Source organism: Pongo pygmaeus, chromosome 2 (assembly GCF_028885625.2).
Source record: "Pongo pygmaeus isolate AG05252 chromosome 2, NHGRI_mPonPyg2-v2.0_pri, whole genome shotgun sequence".
NCBI lineage: Eukaryota > Metazoa > Chordata > Mammalia > Primates > Hominidae > Pongo > Pongo pygmaeus.
This window is the reverse complement of record NC_085930.1, coordinates 46,406,846-46,425,738: the sequence shown is the minus strand read 5'-3', so window position 1 is coordinate 46,425,738 and position 18,893 is coordinate 46,406,846. Positions and strand designations below refer to the sequence as shown.

At 43.1% G+C, this 18,893-nt stretch overlaps 1 protein-coding gene across 2 annotated transcripts in view; it reads left to right on the top strand.

Moving 5' to 3' along the window:
• The first annotated feature begins 3,279 nt into the window (after positions 1–3,279).
• Positions 3,280–18,893, top strand: part of USF3 (upstream transcription factor family member 3) — a 47,891-nt gene continuing 32,277 nt past the window's right edge. Inside the window, exon 1 of one of the 2 annotated variants that reach the window (XM_054480695.2) lies at positions 3,280–3,567. The gene's annotated coding sequence lies outside the window, so the exon portion shown is untranslated. The remainder of the gene's footprint in view (positions 3,568–18,893) is intronic. The other variant, XM_054480696.2, reaches the window with a different exon arrangement.

Below are 18,893 nucleotides of genomic sequence, written 5' to 3'. Positions count from 1 at the left end.
AGGAGGCCGAGGTGGGCAGATCACGAGGTCAGGAGTTCGAGACCAACCTGACCATTATGGTGAAACCCTGTCTCTAATAAAAAATACAACAACAAAAAATTAGCTGGGTGTGGTGGCGCACGCCTGTAGTCCCAGCTACTCGGGAGGTTGAGGCAGGAGAATCGCTGGAACCTCGGAGGTGGAGGTTGCAGTGGGCCGAGATCGTGCCACTGCACTCCAGCCTGGGTGAGAGCGAGACTCCATTAAAAAAAAAAAAAAAAAAAAAAAGGCCGGGCGCTGTGGCTCACGTCTGAAATCAGCACTTTGGGAGGCCAAGGCAGGCGGATTGCCTGAGGTCAGGAGTTCGAGACCAGTCTGGCCAACATGGTGAAACCCCCATCTCTACTAAAAATACAAAAAAATTAGCCGGGCATGGCAGCGTGCTCCTGTAATCCCAGCTATTCAGGAGGCTGAAGCGGGAGAATCGCTTGAATCCGGGAGGCAGAGGTTGCAGTGAGTCGCTTGGGCGACAGAGCAAGACTCCGTCTCAAAAAACAAACAAACAAGAAAAACCCAAAAAAACCAGCAAGCTACACGAGTCGAGTAGTTCCGAAAGAGAATCAGAGGGCAAGAAAAGAAAAGGGGATGAAGAAGACAGGAAAAAGTGAAGGAGGCGGGCAAAGGTCACCTGGTGTAAACTTGGCTGCCCAGCTCTTTATGCACTCAGGGTAGCAAGGGAGCCCTGTCGCCCCGCGCGCATCTACGGGCCTGGCAGCCGGGGACGCGGGGCGGGCGGGGAAAAGAGGGGTGCGCACCCCGCGGGCGCAGGCACCCCCCAGGTACCGCACACAGTGGTCCCTAGGAAGGAGGCGTACTTTGCGCGTTCTTGCCTCCTGGAGCAGGATGGGGGTGAGTGGAGCTGAGTCCGGGGCCTCCCCGCAGCCCTGGCCGCCGCCCCAGGCTTTCAGTGGCCTCCTCCCGCAGTCACTCATCTCCAGTAGTAGGAAAAAACGGAGGTCTTGATATGAAACTGGGGATGCAAGGAAGCGCTTATATATCATGCAAATAGTCTTTCAGTGCCATTGAAAAGTCTCAAGAATGTGGGTGAAAATCAGATTCACTCTGTCCACTTGAAAAAAATGAACAGCCCTATAGACCAGTTTCACTTGGCCAGTATATTTTACCACCAATATAGGTCACTGTAAGCACTGCCAGCTAGTTTGAAAATAGGACTGGTGTGATTATCTGAAACTGATGTTGAATGGGTAAAGCCAAAAAAAAAAAAGATCCCTGAGCTTCAGCCCAGGAGTTGAAGACCAACCTGGGCAACATAATGTGACCCCCATCTCTACCCAAAAGAAAAAATAATTGCCAGGCATGTGGTTCCAGCTACTTGGGAGGCTGAGGTGGGAGGATCGCTTGAGTTTGGGAGGTGGAGGCTGCAGTGAGCTTAGTGCCACTGACCTTCAGCCTTGGCAACAGAGGGAGACCCTGTCTCAGGAAAAAAGAAAAGAAAGAAAACAAAGGAAAGGAAAACAAAGGAAAGGAAAGGAAAGGAAAGGAAAAGGGAAAGGGAAGAAAAGGAAAAGAAAAAGAAAGAGAAAAATCCCTGTTTGGGATTTAGGCTACACTTAGGAAATAAGGATTAATTTAAAAAGCTAATATTCTGATCTTTATGAAACAGAAATTGTTCTTCTTTTCTATGTCTATATCGTGCCAGAAATATATTAATGTGTATTTTTAAAGGTGATCTAAAGGAATGGTTAAATTCTGTTTCATGAATCATCAAAACTATTTGTTTTTACTTTAGAATTGATGCATTGCAGTTGTTTAGGAAATCATGCATACCCTAGATATGATATTTGTTAACGAGAAATACCTTCTATTCTGAACACATTGGAAATTGTTTCCTATGGCTGAGCATACCAATACTATACAATTTTATGGTGATGTTATTAAGCATTGCTATTATGGCTCTGACTCGTAGAATCTTTCTTATCTGCAGCTTTGATTTGGATGTGCCAAGTCTGTTCAAAGGCTAATTAGAACTTCGTGTGCCTAGATGGATGAGTTAAAGAAAATTTCTAGCCTGTTTATTAGTGCCACAGTTTATAAGCAACATTACAGGCCTTCCGTTTCATCATAGCTTTTCAATCTGCTGTGCAAACATAACACTCTGTTACTGTTAACCTTTACCCTTTTGCTCAGTGTGATGTCTGCTGCTTCTGTATACAGGCTCAAGTAATCCCCATTATGCCATGCCCTGTGAGCACCTTCTGGAAATTAGCCCATGGACATCTAAGATCTGGGATATTTCCAAATCTGGTTGTGGAAGGGCTTGGAAATCTATAACCACAACTAGTTGGAGGACACCTGTTTCAGCAGGGGGTTATAAAATATGAAGCGAAACTAGGAAAAGGGAGTTGTGATCACGGTTCCAAGGGCTCCACACCGATCTTGGAGTTAAGGGGCATTCAGGTCTCCATTTCGTGACCCGTGGCCCTACCTCTCCTAGATCCAGGTATTTAGTAACCCAGGCTTGAGATCTCAAACCCCATCCCCCAATGCCAAACTCCCTTGTCCCAGCTGGGAGGCCCCCAGGGCATTTCTGAACATGGCCATCTCCAGTTCGCAGAAATCTGCGTGTTGTTGCAAATAAAAGATGACAAGAGACCACAGCCTTCGAATGCGAGCAGCGTCAAGTCAGCAACAATCTTCCAGTTATCGAGAAGTCGGAAACGTCTGATTTTCTTCTCCACATTTACTAAGAGGTATCTTCTCACCTTCCTGCCCTCCACGTTAAGAGGGGCTAACTATTCCGAAAGACTTCCGTGCCCTCTTCCTTTTCAATTTTTCCACTTCCAAACTCCTACTGAAAGACGAAGAAAAGAGACCACAGAAGAAGATACAAAGAAGTTTCTTAAAACACCTTCTTTTCTAGGTTCTCAAGGCGTCCCCTTTAAGGAACCAGGCCCACCTCTTTCCCATTCACCTACTGGCTTTCCTTCCTGTCCGTCACTCTACCTTTAAGAATATTTCCTGTTTCTTCAACCCAACTTGCACACCTCCGCCCCCCGGCCCTCCTCATTGGGCCGCCCGATTCCCGTTCACTCCTTGGTTTCCTCTCCGCCTCCTCCCGCCCTCTAGCATAGTGCAACGGCATTCTGTCTTCTTATTGGCTACCAGGCCAGCGTTCCCGCAGCCTGATTGGCGAGTTGAGTGACAGAGGCGGGAACGCGGCGCGCCCAGGGTAGGCTGTTCGCCTGCCGAGCTGCGGCCGCGGGAGGGGCGGGGAGGGGCGGGGGGAGGGGGGCTGGGAAAGTTGAGGCCGCGCTGCCGCCGGGTCTCCGGCCTTGAGGGCTCGGGCTCGCAGCGGCTGCGGTGGCCGCAAAAAGAGGCGGCGGGGGCGGGGGGAGAGGAGGGCCTGGGCCCGCGCTCCCCCAGCCCCGGAGGAGCAGGCGGTGGCCGCGGACGGAGAGATTCGCCCAGACGGTCAGACACTCCTGCCTTCCCCTCCTGGGATCATGACCCAGGCGGGGGTCGCCGCCGTCGCCGCCGCCACCGCGGCCGAGACCGCGCAGCCGGCGGGTAAGTGACTGCGGGAGGGGGCCGCTGACAGCCGGGGCGGGGGGCGGGGGCCAGGGCTGCGGGGGCGGCTCCGGGGGGCGGCCCCGGGCTCAGCTCCACCCACCCCCTTCCTGCTCCCGGAGGCCAGGGCTGCGCTAAGTGCGCCTCCTTCCTGGGGACCCTTGCGTGCGGCACCTGGTGGGGTGCCAGCGCCCGCGGCGTGCGCACCCCTCTTCTCCCGCCAGCCCTGCGTCCCCGGCTGCCAGGCCCGTGGGGGGCTCGCACTGCGCCCCAGCTCCTAGATGCCCGCGGGGCGAGAGGGGCCCCACGCTGCCCTGGGTGCATAAAGAGCTGGGCAGCCAGGTTCACACCAGATGGCCTTTGCCCGCCTCCTTCACCTTTTCCTGTCTTGTTCATTCCCCTTCTTTCCTCGCCCTCTGAATTTCTTTCGTACCCGTTCGTCAGACTCATGTGGCTTGCTTTTTCCCTCTCACCCCTCTGTCGAAGTGTTAGGCTTGTGTTTTCTTTTTAGAAGCCATTCTTTTGCTTTCTGAGTAGAAGCAGTGCAAGTGAGTGACCAACTCTTGAAATCTACTTTCATGTATCCGGATGAAATATAAGATTCCTGGACTCTTGTTTGTGTTTACAATTTTAATAGTTGAATTCACCCCACTCATTCTGGAAGCTTGTCCTCCCAGCCCTCCTCGTTACATTGGGATATGGTCCTTTGCGTTTATTAACTTTATCTGGAAATAAGAGACTGCATAAACCAAAGTGCAGAATTTCAACTTCCGTTCTCATAACATTTTTACCATCAAGTAGATACAGTAACCTAACACCACACAAAACAAGACAGTCGTGGCCAACTGTGTAGGCAAAGAAGACATTTCCTTACCTATAAACAACGTACAGATTTCTTGAATAAATCTTACGGTGAGTTACATGGATCCTGAAACATATTCCCAGGTTTGCTCTTTTGTAAAGAAAACCAAACAGACAAACCTACTTTTTGAAGGCTCAACAGGCTGTCCTACTCTCCATTCACCTTGATGACTTTTTTCTCTCCCATAGGACTCTTGTTTAACATAGTACAGAGTTGCTGTTTGGGATACATGTGTTGTTTCTCTTTAAGTACTCAAAGTATTTGTTACAAAAGAAGTAAAATACATTGTAATTGCACTTCTGAAAGCAGAAGTAGTGTAATGTATCCATGCAAGAATGAATGCTTAATCTTAAAGCAGTTTTGCTTTAGCCTAAGCCAAGCTTTTCCAACCCACATCCAAGGACGGCTTTTAATGCGGCCCAAGACAAGAAGACAAATTCGTGAACTTTTATTTTTTTTAAGACGGAGTCTCACTCTGTCGCCTAGGCTGGAATGCAGTGGTGTTATCTCAGTTCACTGCAACCTCCGCCTCCTGGGTTCAAGCAATTCTCTTGCATCAGCCTCCTGAGTAGCTGGGATTACAGGTGCATGCCATCAGCCCAGCTAATTTTTATTTCTTTCAGTAGAGACAGGGTTTCTCCATGTTGGCCAGGCTGGTCTTGCACTCCTGACCTCAGGTGATCCACCTGCCTCGGTTTCCGAAAGCGCTGGGATTACAGGCATGAGCCGCTGCGCCCGGCCTCAAATTTGTAAACTTTTTAAAACATTATGAGATTTTTGTGTGTGATATTTATTTACTTATTTATTTAAGCTCATCAGCTATCTTTAGTGTTAGTGTATTTTATGGGTGGCCCAAGACAATTCTTCTTCCAGTGTGCCCCAAGGAGGTCAAAAGATTGGACACTCCTGATCTAAGCTAAAAGACTTAGGTGTACATAGGTATTGGGATCTCTCTGTATTTAGGAGTTCTGCAAAATCTGGATGCAGCCTAGAACATTCCCTGATATAAAAGGAGTGCATTGCAGGGATGTAAGAGCAGCTTAGAATTGAAGTACTTATTTTCTAGGTTACTCGTCTATGGAACATCATGGAAGTAAAATTCTAAGGTTGTAGACCTTACGCTCAATGAACCAGTCATGTACAAGAAATTGATGGGTACTTTTCCTATTTTCAGAGCTTAGCCTTGTCAACAAGGGAAAAGAAACACTAAGAAAACTGAGAATTTTTAACTCAGGTTAGAAGATAAGCTTTAACAGGTAATCAGCTCAAATTTGTTGCTTATAAACAGGGTCTTAAATCAAGCTTGAGCCTTAATCATGTCTGTCATGCTTTACCTCTCTGTTCTCTAACCCAGTAGTTCTCAATCCAGACTGTACATGAGCATCACCTTGTGTGTCTTTAAGCTTTAATGCCCAGGCCACTTCCCCCAGAAACTCTCTTATTTTTGATCTGGAGTAAAGCTCTGCCATGGGCATATTTTTTAAAGCTCTCCAGGTGATTCTGTTCAGTAGCCCTGGCTGAGAACTCCCATGAGACTACGTCCAAAAGCTAAGCTTGTGTTCTGGGCTTTTCTAAATCAGGCCTCATTCATGTGTCCAACTTTCCCCCCACTGCTTTTGCTAAAGACATTGACCTTTCTCAGGATATGGACATCTTTCCTCTATTCCTCCCTCCTGCCAATAATAGTTCTAATTACACTTTTATGAAAGTTTTCTGGATAGCTTACTCTAGTTCTTAGTGATCAACCCCCTTTGAACTTTTATGCTACATGTTTAAAAGATTCTCTTTAGGCTTACAGTATGTGGCAGTTTAAGTTCTATGTGTGTGTGTTTCATTGTTCTCAAATGTTATGATAAGGAATATTTTGTTTTTCATCTCTTCCACAGCGGTTTTCTTTAAGTTGGATTGGTTTGGTTTGGAACCCTTCTGACTCTTCCTGCAACCATAGTTTTAGGTTTGATTTCATCTTAGGTATGTTAGTAGCTTCCTCATACCTTAACTAGCATTGAATTCATGTATAGACATCCCTTTTTTTCATATCTTTTCTTAATTAGTAGATTATTTATCTTCCATGGCCCCATAACAGTTTGTACTTGTTTCTGTGCTAGCACTTAGCACACTGCCATAAGTATGTGTTTATATGCCTTCCCCACCATACTGCTAACCAGGGCCTCCATGTTGAGCAACTCCAGGGGGTACCATTGACATATTCTTGAATACCATTGCAACATGGCAGAAATAGAACTCCACTAACATAGAAGCTGTGTTCTCTTTATCTTTGTATTTTTAGGACCTAACATTGCATTTGTGATTACTAGGCAGTTAATAAATGTTCTTAAATGAGTAAATGACTGCCATGTTATATATTATAAAAAGATAGCCATATACATCTGGAACGTAAGTTGATTTGGCATTAATTGATTTCGCTATTAAATATTTTTATGTCCTATACTCCTGTTATAGATTTGTTAAAGGTTAGTAGAATCTAAGTGATTGTAGTTGTGACATACCCCTTAAATATGTAATCTTCCTTCCAATATGCACAGGCATATATGTGTCTTGAGTCTTTTACTCTGTTCTGTAAAGGTGTACACTTATTATTCATAAAATATTTGTGGAACTCTTGCTAAGAGAAACGTGGTTAACTGTCCAATTGGATAATTTTTCTTTTTCTCATTAAAATTTCCATATGGGGACAATTGCACTACTTCAGAAGGCCAGATCTTTTAATTAGATCAGTAGGACATGATAAGTTGTTTCTATTAGTGTGCTAATACTGTGTTTTTAATTCAGTTCACCAAGTATTTATGGAGTATTTACCATGTGCCCAACACTGTTAGGTACTGACGAGAATACAGAAATAGTAAATGGTGGACTCAGCTCATAAGAACTTTTTAGACTTATTGGGAGGATTGTTTAAGGAAATCAATGGAGTATTCATTAGATGCTAAATTAAACATAAGTATGTAAAATCTATGATATAATGATTAATACAAAAAAGAGGAAAGACCAGATATTCTTTCAGCAGACATTTTTTACTCAGTTACTGAGTGCTAATTGTTGAGGATACAAACATGAAATTTTTTTTCATGTTTGTATTCTCAGTAATATGAATAATATGATTTTTTTTCATATTTGTATTCTCAATAATTAGCTCTCAGTAATGGAGTAATAAGTTTCTACCATTTATTATAGTCTGGTGGTGAAAACTAGTAAGTATGTAGATTGTATTTCATGTTAAGACATTGTGGAGTATTAGGATGTTTGGAAGTATGAAGAAGGGTATTTAGTCTAACCTCTAAGGCAGGGGTCCCCAGGTGGCCTGTTAGGAACCAGGCCGCACAGCAGGAGATGAGCTACCCTCCCGTCAGATCAGCGGCAGCATTAGATTTTCATAGGAGTGCGAGCCCTATTCTGAACCACACATGCAAGGGATCTAGGTTGCGCGTTCCTTAGGATAATCTAATGCCTGAGATAGATGGAACAGTTTCATCCTGAAATCATCTGCTCCACTCCCTGTCCATGGAAAAATTGTCTTCCACAAAATCAGTCCCTGGTGCCAAAAAGGTTGGGACCGCTGCTCTAGGGGTCAGAGAAATCTTTAAAGAGGATAATGAAGAGTTCTCAGGAATTCCTTAAACAGCAGAAACCAAAGAGAAGGAGATAGGGAGAAGAAATTTGTGGTGTCACCACTATCTACCTCTGTGTCATTTGAGGGACCAGTTTCTCTTTGGTTATAAACAATAGAGATTGAATTTGGCTAACTTAAGCAGCAAATGGATACTGGATAAACTCACAGAAAGAAAGGAAGATAGAATAATGAAGCCTTGGGAAGGCCAGGAAAACAGAAGCTCCCAGGATCACAAGGATCCATTGGGCTAACTCAGCCTCAGCAAGATATTCTCCATGTGCAGGGAGTCTTATTAGTTAGCCCCATGCCCACCCCAGAGGTGAGCCCATGTTTGATGGTCCTATCAGATTTCAGGAATGGGACAGAGAAGATCTCCAAAGGATAGGCAGGATATTATTGTCAGAAGGCCAAAACAACAGATTTCTTACAAAGTTCATTGGATTTGGCAGTGTGGAAGTCTTTTGTTGAGCTTAGTTTAAGCAGTTTTAGGAATAAAAGTCAGGTAACAGCTGGTTGAAGAGTGAATAGGAAGTGAGGAAGAGGGGGTAGTAAGTGTAAACAACTTGTTCAAGAAGCCTGGTGGTTGGGAGGAAAATGGGGACACCTGTAGGGAGTTGCAAGATCAGGAGAAAAATCATTTTAGATTTTTACATGGAAAAAATTGAATAAAGATTTATTTTTATTTTTGTTGAGATGGGATCTCACTCTGTCTCCCAGGCTGGAGTGCAGTGGTGCGATCTTGGCTCACTGGAACCTTCGCTTTCTGGGCTCAAGCCATCCTCCTACCTCAGGCTCCTGATTAGCTGGGATTACAGGTTTGCAGCACCACACCTGGCCAATTTTTTGTATTTTTGGTAGAGATGGGTTTTGCCTTGTTTCCCAGGCTGGTCTCAAACTCCTGAGCTCAAGTGATCCACCTCCCTTGGCCTCTCAAGGTGCTGGGCTTACAGGTGTGAGCCACCGTGCCTGGCCCTGAATAAGGATATTTTTAATGGAAAGGCACTAAGAGAGAAGGAGGGATTAATAATATATGAGAGAAAAGGGACATTATGTAAGAAGTTTACTAAGTAGCGAGAGTGATAGAGTCCAGAGTATAGGTAGAGGGTTTAGTTTTGCTAGAAATATTAGGGAAGATTTTATATAGGAGGATAGACTTGCACCAGACTTTAAAGGGTTGGTAGGATTTGGATAAACAGAGCAAAGTGGAAAGGTCATTTCAGTGGGAAAATAGCATGAACTTAGCACAAAGTCAAGTAGCTGATAAGGCACACAGGGATAAACCTTTCTGAATTGAAGAGGAGGGAAGGATAGATGGCATGATTACCTAGAAAACCTGCTTTTATGTGTGTTGTACTAGGTGGAAGGGGGTAGGTGAGACCTGCCAGTGAAGAAGGTACAGTCATGAATGCCAAAACCTGGAGTTTGGATATGATGCAGTAGATTGTGGGAAATAGTACTGTAGAGTCTGAAGCAGGAGAGGACATGGTAAATATGGTGAATTGAAAAGACTGATGAGACATTGGGGTATAAAATCCATCAAATGGGAGAAAGGCTGAGGGCAATAACAAAGACTGCTTAGGGCCAGATATGTGTAAAATGGGTCCTAATCTAAGGTGGTCATAACAAAGGGGAAGAGATGAACATTATGAAAATAATTGATAGGATTTGGTGAGAAGATATGAAGATTATTTTTGAGTCTAGAGCCAGGTTAAACTTTTGGTGACATTGATAAAATGGAGAACTTGGAAATAGATCTCTTAGGAGAAAAGGGAATTTAACACATTCCAAACAGACTTGTTAATTTGTTCGAAATGCAATGTTCTGAACAGAGCTTTGCCGAACCAAAGATTAGGGGCAAAGTCAGAGTTGAAAGGTAGCTTTCTTACAAAAACATAAAGGCTTTTGCACAGAAGCAGTTTAAACCTTTGTAGGGAAAAAGCAAACCTGAAAAAGAGAAGAGAGTGTTGAGCCTTGGAACTCAAAGGAGAAAGAAAAGCGTTCATGTTAGAGAAAGAGGATGTGTAATTGGAGAGGAGAAAGACAACCTAGGAGAGAGAATTTCAAGAAAGAGAGAGATCAGCAGCCTCAAATCCTGCCAAGAGGAAAATGACCTATGATTGGTGAAAAATAGCCCCTGACCTCCAAGGAAGCAGCTTTGGTTGGCTGGAGCAGCCAGAAGGTTTAGGAGAGATTGGCCAAGTTGGAGAGGTGAGAAGTTTCACAGGAACATGAGGAGAGAAATAGACTTGTAGGCAGAAAAGGCAGTAAATTCTTGTTTAACATGAGGAAAATCCTTGCATTTTGGAAGGAGAGATGGTTAAGAGAGAAAATAGTACTAAAGAGGAAAGAATCAAATATAGGGTCCCTTTTCTCAGATCAAATAATTTAAGAAGTCCTGGAGGCCTGAAAGGATAGATTTATAGATTTATAGGATTTACGGTAAATGTAGAATCCATTTAAGGAACTTGGACCAGATGACTTGACTTCTATCTTCTCAGTAAATTAAGGGGGAAATGGAAGAAAGTCAACTAACATGTATTGAGCACCTGCTATGTACCAGGCACTTTGCTAGATCGATAAAATGTATCATCATGTAAACTCATAACAGTCCTCTGAGGAGTTGGTGAGACTCTCCCAGTTTTAAATGTGAGGATGCTGAGACTCTAAAGGGTACTTATTTCAAAACCAGATAGCCAGTACCTGCCAGCTTTGAGATTTGACCCTACGTCTGATATCAAAGGCTATTCCTATTTACTATACAATTTCATTCATTGATGTGAGGTGAAGGGTACATGGGGGCTTGACAAAATCTGTATTTTTTTTTTTTTTTTTTGAGACGGAGTCTCCCTCTGTTGCCCAGGCTTGAGTGCAGTGGCACGATCTCGGCTCACTGCAAGCTCCGCCTCCCGGGTTCACACTATTCTCCTGCCTCAGCCTCCTGAGTAGCTGGGACTACGGGCTGCTGCCACCACGCCCAGCTAATTTTCAGTAGAGACGGGGTTTTACCATGTTAGCTAGGATGGTCTCAATCTCCTGACCTCGTCATCCACCTGCCTCAGCCTCCCAAAGTGCTGGGATTACAGGTGTGAGCCACTGGGCCCAGACAGCATCTGTATTAATGGCCACAGTGGCTGTGCTTTGGAATCATTTCAGGAGTTTTGAAAAATTCTTGCACACCACCTCAGTCACTCATTCCTTCATTCAACAAATACTTATTGATTACCCACTGTGTGCCTAGGATGATTCTAGGCACTTAGAGTACATCAGTGAATGAAACACACTCAAATACCTGCCCTCAAGAACACTGCATCCTATATACTGAACCAATCTCTAGAAACGAATTCTGGTAATTCTGATGAGTATTCAGTTTTCAGAACCACTGCTCTAGGAGTAATTGATGAGAGACAGACTAGGTTTGCTGAGTGTGAATTCAAAGTGGGCCTTCTGGCCAGGTGCAGTGGCTCATGCCTATAATCCCAGCACTTAGGGAGGCCAAGGTGGGCGGATCATGAGGTCAGGAGTTCGAGACCAGCCTGGCCAACATGGGGAAACCCCATCTCTACTAAAGATACAAAAAATTAGCCGGGCGTGGTGGTGAGTGCCTGTAATCCCAGCTACTTGGGAGGCTGAGGTAGGAGAATCACTTTAACCCGGGAGGTGGAGGTTGCATAGAGCCGAGATCACGCCATTGCACTCCAACTTGGGTGACAGGGTGAGACTCCATCTCAAAAAAAAAAAAAAAAAAAGTGGGGGCCTTCCCTGCAGATGGCACTCAGGGCCATTCAGTAACAGAGGAGAAAACATTACTGGTAAGTGATCGTATATCAAGGGACTAGCATAAGACCAAGGAGTTAAACTTTGAATTAGCTGACCCTGGAGTCAGTTTTACAGTTATACTACAAAGCAAGCTTATTAATGATTATAATAATATTTTACATTTGTATAAATTTAGCTATACTAGTTTCAGAAGACCATTGTTCATTCAATAAGCATTTGAGTTACACATTGTGCATGTATTGTGCTAAGCCCTTGGGATAAAAGGACAAAGTTGTTCCTGCCTTAAAGGACCTTGGATGTGTATGATGTCAGTTGATCCTTAAAAGAACTATGAGGAGTGGAGTTAGCATTCTGGAACCAATTTATATGGCTATTAGGGTTGAGGAAATTAGTAAAAGTAATTGTAGACATTGGGAGCCAGATTTCTCACTGTCAGAAAGATATTACAAATAAGCAGGGGGGAAGACTATACTGAGCCCTGTGGTGCTAGATTAGAAACAGAGATGTAAGTATAAACTCATGCTTATTTTAATATAAATACAGATAGAAACAGAGGCAAATGTAGATCTTTGTCTATACATGGGTTAATAGACATACATTTATTTAATAGCTGTGTCTGCTGAGAAGGCCTGGAAGCAGTGACACCCCAGTAGCAATGAGAGCAGGCAGCACCTGGATCTTGGTTTCTAAATTGCATTCTCCAATGAAAGGAACAAAAATTCCTTGGATGGAAAGCTGATTCTAAGAGTGGGACAGGGGAAACACAAGATGAGCCTGGAGTATCTTGTAGTACCAAAAAGTAAGGAAGTACTAGAAAGGGTGTGTGTGTGTGTGTGCGTGTGTATATGTGTGTGTGTGACTGTGTGTGTAAAGGGCACAACAGCTAATCCAAAAGAGCACCCAATGGCCAATGTGTGGACAATTTGAACAACATATTAACTCTAGCATTGTGATCTGAAGAATAAAATAAATCTCCATGAGTCCATACTGATATAAATAAATTATTGAATAAATAAATAGGGGAGAAGTGACAAATATTCCTTGCAGAATAATTCTAAATACATAATTCTTTTTCCAAGAGGTAGAGATTAATTCTCCTCGCTTTGAGTGTGGGCTAGACTTAGTATTCACTTCCAAAAAATAAAGAACAAAAAGGGGAAAATAGTAATATGGAAATAAATACTTGAATAGTGTTAACAGGAAATTTAAGGACGAAAAGAGTACTTCTTTTCACAACTTCTTTGGTATGATCTGAGTAGATAAATACAAGCATATTTCATTTGTATAATGAAAAAAATCCAGTTAAGTAACAAAAGAATAAGAAAGTAGGAAAATAAGAATTACTGTGATTATTGTTGAAAAGCTGGGAAAGATGTCATGTATAGATCACAAGCACTGAGGAGGGGATGAGGCAGAGCAAGATGGCTGAATAGAACCCTCCAGCAATTGCCCCCATGCTGCAGAACTACTATCCACGTAAGAACCAAATATCAGGTGGCCAGGCACAGTGCCTTACACCTGTAATACTGGCATATTGGGAGGTGGAGGTGGAGGATTGCTTGAGGCCAGGAGTTTGAGACCAGTTTGCTCAACATAGTGAGACCCTATCTGTACAAAGAAAACAAAATCAGGTGACTGATCACAGTACCTAGTTTTAGCATCATATCAAGGAAGGAGACACTGAAGATGGTAGGAAAGACAGCCTTGAATTGCCTACACCACCCTTCCTCCCTTCCCCAGCCATGCAGAGAGAATCTCTGTGCTTGGGGGAGGGAGAGCAAAGTGATTGTGCAACTTTGCATTGGAATTCAGTGCTGCTCTGTCACAGTGGAAAGCAACACAGGGCAGAATTCAGCTGATGCCCACAGAGGGAGCATTTAGACCAGCCCTTGCCAGAGGGGAATCTTCCATCATATCAGTTGGAACATGAGTTCCAGTTAGCCCCACCACTGAGGGCTAAAGTGCTCTGGAGTTCTAAATGAACTTGAAAGGCCACCTGCAATTCCTGTGCAAGTCCTAGTGCTGCACTGGGCTTGGAGCGCACACGACCTAGTGAAATACTAGCTGGGGTGGCCAAAGGAGTGCTTGCATCACCACTCCTCCAACTCCAGACATCACAGCTTGCAGCTCCAGGAGAAGAGGGAAAAGTAAAGAGGATTTTTTCTTGCAACTTGGATCCCAGCTCAGCCATAGTAAAATAAGGCCCCCATTCTAGACCATAGCTTCTGGATGACATTTCTAGACCCACCCTGGGCCAGAAGGGAACCCACTGCCCTAAAGAGAAGGATACACTCCTGGCAGAATTCACCACCTGCTGACTAAAGAGCCATTCAGTTTTGAATAAACATCAGCAGTAGCCAGGCAGTAGTTGCCATGGGCCCTGGGCAAGAACCGAAACTGTGCCCATTTCAGGTGTGACCCAGCACAGTTTTCATCTGTGGTGGCCATCAGGAGAGACTCCTGCTTGAGAAAAGGAGAGGGAAGAATAAAGAGGACTTTGTTTTATAACTCAGGTACCAGCTCAGCCACAATAAAATAAAGCACCAAGTAGACTCCTAAAGATTCCAGGCTTTGGCTCCTGGAGTGCATTTCTAGATCCCCCACTGGGCCAGAATGGAACCGACGACCCTGAAGGGAGAGACCCAGTCCTGGTAGGATTCATCATCTGCTGACTAAAGAGCCCCTGGGCTTGAATAAACATCAGTGATAGTCAGGAGATAGTTGCCACAGGCCTTGGGCGAAACCCAATACTGTGCTGGCTTCAGGTGTGTCCCAGCAGTCTCAGTGGGTTTATCCACAGGAGCACTGCATGACTCCACCCACAACTCCAGGCAGCTCAGCATGAAGAAAGAGACTCCATTTGCTTGGGGGAAAATAAGGGAAGAGAACAAGAGACTCTGCTTGATACGTTAGGGAATTCTGGATCTTACTCAAGACCGCTAAAGTGGTACCTCTGCAACAGACACAGCATTACTGGACTTGGGAGTGCCCCCTAATGCACATATGGTTGCAGTGACCAAAGACTTAGATTACAACACTTAATTCTTGTTGAATACGTAGAAAGCCTTCTCAAGAAGGATGGGTACAAACAAGCCAGACAAAACAAACTGGAATAAATATCTAACTTTTCGGTACACAGACATTGACAAACATCCACAAGCATCAAGGCCATCCAGGAAAACATGACCTCACTGAATGAACTAAATAAGGCACCAGTGACCAATTCCAGAGTGGCAGAGATACGTGACTTTTGAGACAGAGAATTCAAAATAGCTGTTCTGAGGAAGCTTAACAAAATCCAAGATAACACAGAGAAGAAATTCAGAATCCTATCGATAAATTTAATGAAGAGATTAAAAAGAATCAAGCAGAAATTCTGGAGCTGAAAAATTCAGTAGACAAACTAAAGAATGCATCAGTCTCTCAAGAGTAGAATAGATCAAGAAGAAGAAATAATGAGCGAGCTTGAAGACAGGCTATATGAAAGTACTCAAAGGAGGCAAAAGAAAAAAAATATGAAGCATGTCTACAGGATTTAGAAAATAGCTTCAAAAGGGGAGATCTAAGAGTTATTGGTCTTATAGAGGAAGTGGAGAGAGAGATTGAGGTAGAAAGTTTATTCAAAGAGATAATACTGGAGAACTTTCCAAACCTAGAGAAAGATATCAGTATTCAAGTCCAAGGAGGTTATAGACCACCAAGAAAAATTAACTCAAAGAAGACTATCTCAAGACATGTAATAATCACATTCCCAAAGGTCAAGGATAAAAAAGGGTCCTAAAAGCAGCAAGGGAAAGAAAAAAATGACATAAAGCATTTCCAATATGTTTGGCCGCAGATTTCTCAGTGGAAACCTTACAGACCAGGAGAGAGTCAGATGACATATTTAAAGTGCTAAAAGAAAAAGACTTTTATCCTAGAATATTATATCCAGTGAAAATACACTTCAAATATCAAGAGGAAAAAAAGACTTTCCCAGACAAACAAAAGATGAGGGATTTTGTTAACACCAGACCTGTCCTACAAGAAATGCTGAAGGGAGTTCTTCAACTTGAAAGAAAAAGATGTTAACAAGCAATAAGAAATTGTCTGAAGGTACATGGTAACAGTAAATACATAGACAAATACAGAATATTTTAACACTGTAATTCTAGTGTGTAAGCTACTCATGTCTTCAGTAGGAAGACTAAAACAAATCTATCAAAAATAATAACTACAACATTTTAAGACATAGTGTAATAAGATATAAGTAGAAACATCAGAAGGTTAAAAAGCAGGGGATGGGCCGGGCACGGTGGCTCACGCCTTTAATCCCAGCACTTTGGGAGGCCAAGGTGGGCAGATCACGAGGTCAAGAGATCAAGACCATCCTGGCCAACATGGTGAAACCTCATCTCTACTAAAAATATAAAAATCAGCTGGGCATGGTGGCACATACCTGTAGTCCTGGCTACTTGGGTGGCTGAAGCAGGAGAATTGCTTGAATCCGGGAGGTGGAAGTTGCAGTGAGCTGAGATCACACCACTGTACTCCAGCCTGATGACAGAGTGAGACTCCGTCTCAAAAAAAAAAAAAAAAAAAAAAAAAAGCAGGGGATAAAATTTAAGTGTAGAGTTTTGTATTTGATGTAAAAAAAAAAAAAGATTGAGATTTTCTGTTTACTCATGTTCATGAAGTAAACTATAGTTTTTAAAATTAGATAATAGTTTTTACAGATAAAAACTAGAGTTTTTATCAGTTTCCTCTTGGCTTGTTTGTTTTTACAATCAGAGTTAGATTGTCATTAGTTTAAAATAATAGGTTATAAGGTGTTATTTGCAAGCCTCATGGTAACCTCAGGTCAGAAAAATACAATAAATATGCAACATGTATAAAGCAAGAAATTAAAATGTACCACCAGAGAAAAACACTGACATGAGAAGGAAGAGAAGACCAGAAAACAAATAACAAAATGGCGGGAGTAAGTTTTTACCTATCAATAATAATATTGAATGTAAATGGGCTAAATGCTCCAATCCAAAGACATAGAGTGTCTGAATGGATTAAAAAGGAAAAAAAAAAAAAAAAGCCCAGTGATCTGTTGCCTACAACAAACACACTTCTCTTATAAATACACACAGACACACATAGACTGAAAATAAAGGGATGGAAAAGATATACCATACAAATGGAAACCAAAATAAGAGCAAGAGTAGTTATATCAAATAAAATAGATTTCAAGACAAAAACTATAAAAAAAGACAAAGAACATCATTATATAATTTTAAAGGGAACATTTCAGCAAGAAGATATAACAACTGTAAATGTATATGCACCCAATAGGGGAGCACCCAGATATATAAAGCAAATATTACTATATCAAAGAGAGAGATAGACCCCAATACAATAATACTTGGAGACTTCAACACTTCACTTTCAGCATTGGACAGATTATTCAGACAGAAAATCAACAAACATTAGACTTAATTTGCACTATTGGCCAAATGGACTTAATAGATATTTACAGAACATTTCATCTAACAGCTGCAGAATGTACATTTTTCTCCTCAGCACATGGATCATTCTCAAGGATAGATCCTATGTTAGGCCACAAAGTAAGTGGTGTTTGTTTGTTTGTTTTTTGTTTTGTTTTGTTTTGTTTGCAAGACAGGGTCTCACTCTGTCACCCAAGCTGAAGTACAGTGGCACGATCATGGCTCACTGCAGCCTCAACTTCCCAGGCTCAAGTGATTCTCCCACCTCAGTCTCTGCAGTAGTTGGGACTACAGGCACATGCCACCTTATCTGGATAATTTTTTCTATTTTTTGTAGAGATAGGCTCTCACTATGTTGCCTAGGCTGGTCTCGAACTCCTAGGCTCAAGCAGTCCTCCCACTTCTGCCTCCCAAAGTGATGGGATTACAGGTGTAAGCCACTGTGCCCAGACAAAGTCTTAAAACATTTTTAGCCGGGCTTCCCCGGTGGCTCACGCCTGTAATCCTAGGACTTTGGGAGGCCGAGGTGGGTGGATCACCAGGTCAAGAGTTCAAGACCAGCCTGGCCAACATGGTGAAACCCCGTCTCTACTAAAAATGCAAAAAAATTAGCCAGGCGTGGTGGCGGGCACCTGTAATCCCAGCTACTTGGGAGGCTGAGGGAGAGAATTGCTTGAACCCGGGAGGTGGAGGTTGCAGTGAGCCAAGATCACACCACTGCACTCCAGCCTGGGTGACAGAGCGAGACTCCATCTCAAAAAAAAAAAAATTTTTTTTTTAAATTGAAATAATATTGCTGGGTATGATGGCTCATGCCTAATCCCAGCACTTTGGGAGGCCGAAGCAGGCGGATCACCTGAGGTCAGGAGCTTGAGACCAGCCTGGCCAACATGGTGAAACCCCGTCTCTACTAAAAATACAAAAAAAAAAAAAAAAAAATTAGCCAGGCATGGTGGTGAAATAATGTCAAGTATCTTCTCTGATCACAGTGGAATAAAACTATAATCAATAATAAGAGAAACTTTGGAAACTATGTGAATACAGGGAAATTAAACAATATGCTCCTGAGTGACTAGTGGGTCACTGAAAAAATTAAGAAGGAAATTTAAAAATTCTTAAATGAAAATGGAAACACAGCATACAAAACCCTATGGGATATAGCAAAAGTGGTAATAAGAGGAAAGCACCCACGTCAAAAAAAGTAGAAAAACTTCAGGCTGGGCATGGTGGCTCATACCTTTAATCTCAGCACTTTGGGAGGTCGAGGCGGGCAGATCACCTGGGGTCAGGAGTTCAAGACCAGCCTGGCCAACATGGTGAAACCCCATCTCTACTAAAAACTACAAAAATTAGCCAGGCATGCTGGTGGGCACCTGTAATCCCAGTTACTCGGGAGGCTGAGGTAGGGAGAATTGCTTGAACCTGCAAGGTGCTGGTTGCAGTGAGCCAAGATCACACCACTGCACTCCAGCCTGGGTGACAGAGTGAGACTCTATCTCAAAAATAAAAATAAAAAGTAGAAAAACTTCAAATAAAGAACCTAACAGTACATCTTAAGAAACTAGAAAAGCAGTATCAAACC